The sequence below is a fragment of the Scyliorhinus canicula genome, chromosome 13 (assembly GCF_902713615.1).
Source record: "Scyliorhinus canicula chromosome 13, sScyCan1.1, whole genome shotgun sequence".
In the NCBI taxonomy this organism is placed as follows: domain Eukaryota; kingdom Metazoa; phylum Chordata; class Chondrichthyes; order Carcharhiniformes; family Scyliorhinidae; genus Scyliorhinus; species Scyliorhinus canicula.
The window spans coordinates 5,278,158-5,284,157 of NC_052158.1; positions in this window are offsets into that span (position 1 = coordinate 5,278,158).

Here is a 6,000-nt window from a genome sequence, read left to right on the forward strand (position 1 = left end):
CATTCCAGTAACCATTATAATCAATTTCGATGAGCATTAAGTATTGAAGACCCAAGAAGTAGCGCTTTTGGCTGATATTTACACAGTTAGTTACATGTGGGAAAATGGTCATATACTTACATTGAAATAAACCTGGACAAACTAAAGCTAATTGTTGGAAATTAACTGGGAGACCTGTAGAAATGTTTAACAAATCCTCAGAAAAGTTTTGTCAGAATAGGAAATGGGTTTTGAAATTGGAACTGCGATACAGATATGACAATCTCAGACCAGACCCCAATAGTTGCTGGGATCCGGACAGAAACCCCAATGTTTAATTTAATTTGTAAGATGCGAGGAAAGGATACTTTGCTCGAAGTGTGACTCCACACAATTAAGGATATGTTATATTGAAACAAACTTTATTACTAACACAGTCTTAAACTAACTTTAACGTCATATAAAAATAGCTTACAATGCTTAACAAGAAAGTGAAACACTTTAACTCCTAACTGGTATCTTTTTATCTCCAATCAAGCAAAACCCATAGAATCATAGAATTTACAGTGCAGAAGGAGGCCATTCAGCCCATTGAGTCTGCACCGGCTCTGGGAAAGAGCCCCACACCACCACCCTATCCCCTTTATCCCCGTAACCCAGTAACCTTTTTGGACACAAACATTAACTCCCTCCACCTCCGATGGACAGTGTCAGCCGTGTGCACCATCGACAAGATTTACTGCAGGAACTCACCGAGGTTCCTCAGGCAGCACCTTCCAAACCCACGGCCACCACCATCTAGAAGGACAAGAGCAGCAGATACCTGGGATCAACCCCAAGGTTCCCCTCCAAGTCATTCACCATCCTGACGTGGAAACATATCGGAATTTCCTTCATTAACGTGGGTCAAAATCCTGGAATTCCCTCCCTAACAGCACGGTGGGTGTACCTGCATCCAGGGACTGCAGAGGCTTCAAGACGGCAGCTCAGCCACCACCTTGTCAAAGGGAAACTAGGGATGGACAATAAATACTGACCTAGCCAGCGATGTCCAGAACCCATAATGGAAGAATATAAATGTTACAAAGCCTGGAGATTGCTGCATTCGGACATGAACTGCTTCAATATCTGAATAATAATCTTTTATTGTCACAAGTATGAAGTTACAGTGAAAAGCCCCTAGTCGCCTCATTCCGGCACCTGTTCGGGGAGGCTGGTACAGGAATTGAACCCGTGCTGCTGGCCTTGTTCTGCATTAACAAACTAGCTGTCTAGCCCACTAAGCTAAACCACCCCATTAGCTACGATGTTGAATGTTGGCCGATTAAGACTCTGCCTGCTTACTCAGGTGGATATATAGGATCCCACTGAATCATTTTGAGTTGGGGGGAGTTCCTCCCCGTGTCCTGGTCAATATTTATCTCTAAATCAATGTGGCTGTGAAATTTTATAGATGCTGATTGACCTTTGAAGTCATGAAACAAATAGAGTATTTTCCTTTAAATGATGTGCGTGGTGTGAATTTAGTTTATTTTATATCACTGTTAAAAGGCACTAAATCTTTGTTTTAAGCAGAGTAAAAGGCAGCTTTGAAGAAGGTTAACTTTTTTATTTGAAACTGAAGTTTAGTTGTCAGCTTCCCCACCCCTCAGGGTTCTCAGACACTGAATAGAAACACAAGTTGCTGCAGTCCCAGAGGCTGCTTTCCCCTTTTTGAGAGAGAGCTGACTGGTGGTGGGTTTAACCTGAGGGTCCGGTTTCCTCCCACAGTCCAAAGATGTGCGGGTTAGGTGGATTGGCCATGCTAAATTGCCCGTAGTGTAAGGTTAATGGGGGGATTGTTGGGTTATGGGTATACGGGTTACGTGGGTTTAAGTAGGGTGATCATTGTTCGGCACAACATCGAGGGCCGAAGGGCCTGTTCTGTGCTGTACTGTTCTATGTTCTATTTCAGGCGAGAAACAAGGTTGAACCTTCCTGAATAACCATAGCTGATATGGGAGTTGAACCCACACTGCTGGCATCGCTCTACATTACAAACCAGCCATCCAGCCAACTGTGCTGAACCAACTCCCTTTAACCCTACTCCCATTTGCCGTGTTATTTTAGCCAATGTAAAACAATCTTACTTTTCAGTTCAGCGATGCTAGAATGCCCATTGCTGTGAATGTTTGTGAAACAAGTGCATTGAGTGAGAGAGTTCCAGCAGGTTGATAGCGATATGGTGAATGATTCACCTGTCTTGATGTCAGGGGCAGTCACTCTCACCTCACCTCTGGCATTCAGCTGTGTTCTAGCGCCACCAGGTGACCAAAGTCACGAATGCAGGGAAAATAAATCTGTGGAGTCCCGATCTCAGCCAGCGGGTGGCAGTGTTGCTCCATGCAAAACAGGATTTTTATGCTTAAAATGTTTTTATTCATTTACCTGAATAAAGAACAAAACAGAGGAACCCTGGCGAGATATCATCAGATATTAGTGACTGAAGTTAAGTTTTGTGAACTAATTGAACATTGAAATAAATTTCAGGGCCTGAATAACATAAGGATTCTGAGAAATTACTGGGTTAAAAATAAATCCATAGTTTGTGGTTTTAGGTTTACTGTTTTGTTGACAAGTAATGTTGTTGTATCAATGAAACTATATTTATACACTATAACATTTGATCTGTTGTAATAAAAACAAAATACTACGAATGCTGGAAATCATCTGAAAAAGATTCATATTCCACTCGATACGTCAACTCTGTTTCTCTCTCCGCAGACCGGACCTGCTGAACATTTTCCAGAACTTTCTGTTTTTATTATTAATTTGATCTGCTGGTTAATTGAACAGGGAAACATGTTGTTCCAGTCTCACCAGGAGCTGCTGCACTGGTTATTAAAAATCTAATTTTATTGCTGCAATACCATTCTCAGCCAGGGGGAGGTGGTGTTGTTCTATCTAATTTCACTTTCATGCTCGCATTCTAACTATCCACCAATGTCACAGTTATTAAACCAGGAGGACATTCTTATCCTCTCTGTACTCGGAATACAGGCCCAGATTTGTGAATTCAGCTCCTGGCCCACAGCAAGATCCCAAACTGGGAAATTTCACTTTCCCAACCTGGGCTTTCTTGAACATTGTGCAGTCCGGCTGTGTGGAATTTCCCGATAGGGATTCGGTGTGTGACAGGAACATGGAAGTGGGAAGTCCAGGTATCCAGCAGCAGGTGGCGATACTGCACCGCAAAACTTTACTGATCTTCGTACAGCTCAACATCACCATCGTGTGGCTGAAACTGGCACTACAATGAACTGCAAGGGAAAGTTAATCTCTCTGGGCTGAATTTTCACTGTGATCACAGGTCACAAAAGGCGCTGGAGTCAAGTGTAGGAGCTGAGTGAGAAATGGAAACACAGAAGAAATCCGAGCTACAGCTTTACACTGCAGTATCACCATAACATGATCAAAAACATTTAATAATCCCAAAAAAGAATAAATGTTGACATTTTGAGGCGTAGATGCCTCAGCAATGGTTTTGACTTTTGAAGGTGATTAGTGCAGTCACTTTGTGTCCATGACGTGACCCAGATATTCAATAGAAGATTGGCAAAATTCACATTTATCTTTCCACACTCTTAATCCGTAATCTTCTAGGCTCTGGAGTGCAGCATCTCGGTTTGGGAGATTCTTCCTAATTTTTTCCAAGAACTAAGATATCATCTCAGTAAAACTGGCCTCCTGATCCACTTAGAATTTGATCCATGACACGTTGGAACATCTCAGATGTGGACGTGACACCAAATTGAAGACTTTAATATCTGGACAGCCCATTGTGTGTCACGATTGTCAAAGATAATTGTGAATCTGGATCCACATTCATCTGGAGTGAAGCTTGACTCTGGTCAATTTTCCTGAAGTGTTGGCCTCCAGCCAACCCAATGAATAAACCATCAATCAGAGGCAGAGGCACTTACCTCACCTTTAAGCATCTTGCTTGACTAAATCTTTAACTTGACTGAGATCTCCCTCATACTCTCCATTCAAGACAATGGTTTGTTTCTTTAAAATCTTCGGTGACCTGCTCCGGAATCTGACATGAGATTCACCTGGGCCCAGTTTAGTTTGATCTTTTCCAGCCAGGTTCTCCACATTAATGCAGGATAATTTCCTTTAACAATGTGCAGGGACAAATCTGTGGCCTGTCCATTCAACTGCTCAGGTACATTGATACGGCCCCTCAACGGAACCACTTTTCCAGTAAGAAAGTCCATTCACATCAGCGTGAGGGCAGACCGGTATGAGTTACGCCTGCTCTCCCACAGCGTGCTGCTGGTGAGCAAACCTCCCAGAGATGCTCAGGTGAATGCATCACTCAGGGTGAGGGTGATGCCCGGTGCACTGCCCCCCTGACAGTGCATGTGGTCATGGGGATATGGAGTGGGTATGAGGGAATGGAGAGGTCTTGGGGGTGGGGGTGGGGAGTGGTGGGGGGTGGGGAGTGGTGGAGCGATGTGAGTGGTAAGTGCTGCCTGACCCTCATGTTCGGAACTGAGCTGATGTCTCAGCAGATAGAAGTGGGTCTTCAATCCCGTCCACTTCAGCATCGGCTTCCTCCATTCCTCCCTTGGGCCTGCTTCAGGAGGTCGTGGCCCTGACTCCAGCCCAATCCTGCCATCCCACCATTAAGTAGAACACTTCCCTACGTCATGACAGAGTACCTTTAAGAAATGGGTGTGTATATAAATATCTGTAGTGAGAGAACCTTTAAGAAATAGGCGTTTATTGCTGCAGTGATGTCAGAGAGTGGGTGGAGCTGGGCTGTCTGTCAGCTTTTTACTTTCGTTTTAGACTGTTTGCTGCAGGGTGGGTTTTAGTTTTGTTTTCAGAGCTGGATAGCTGCCGTCACGGCCAGAAGGGGTATTAGTCTCTCTCTCTGTAATCTAAAGACTGTAAATCAATCCTTTTGTGATTTAAAACTAATAACTGCTCTGAGTAGTGACTTTAACCTGATGTGCTTCTGTTTAAAGGTTTTTTAAAAAGTCTTATGGATGTTAACAGGACAGCTTAAGGATTATTTAGTGTTGTATTCTTTGGGGTTATATTTGAATTAATGGTTGCTAAGATGTTCACTGTATGTTTTAAAAAGGTTAACTTGAGTTCATAGAATAAACATTGTTTTGCTTTAAAAATACTTCTCCATTTCTGCTGTACCCACCCCTGTAGAGTGGGCCGTGTGCTCCCCATACCACAATCTATTAAAAGTTGTGGGTCAGGTGAACTCCATGATGCACTTTGGGGTTCTCCAAACCCTGGCCCATAACACCTACATGAAATTACAACTGCCCCAAGTCTGCCCATTCCAGCAGCCAGTCCATGTTCTCTTGAAGTTTATTATTCTGACCAGTCCCTGGGCGAGGTCACCAAATTCCTTCCCCTCCGTCCCCTTCTGTGGGAACTATCTCGGCACGAGCCTCAATTTATTCTGATTCCGGACAGGATATCCCTAAGTTGTTGTGCCCCGGGTGAGGAAGAAGGAACTGGCTCCCTTTCTTTATTCAGCCCCCTCAGTTGGCCCAAATAAGATTAATTTTAAAAGTATCCCTTCATTGCAGATACCCTTTTCCTGCCCATGTCTGAGTTAAACTTCAACATATCCGCCCGTAATTCAGCCTCTGTCTCTCCGGGCCGCTGACTGATCCTCCAATCACAGCCTCTGTCTCTCCGGGCAGCTAACTGATCCTCCAATGATGTGGAGATGCCGGCATTGGACTGGGGTGAGCACAGTAAGAAGTCTTACAACACCAGGTTAAAGTCCAACAGGTTTGTTTCAAACACGAGCTTTCGGAGCACGGCTCCTTCACCTGAAGAAGGAGCCGTGCTCCGAAAGCTCGTGTTTGAAACAAACCTGTTGGACTTTAACCTGGTGTTGTAAGACTTCTTACGATCCTCCAATCACAGCCTCTGTCTCTCCTTGCCGCTGACTGATCCTCCAATCACAGCCTCTGTCTCTCCGGGCCGCTGACTGATCTTCCA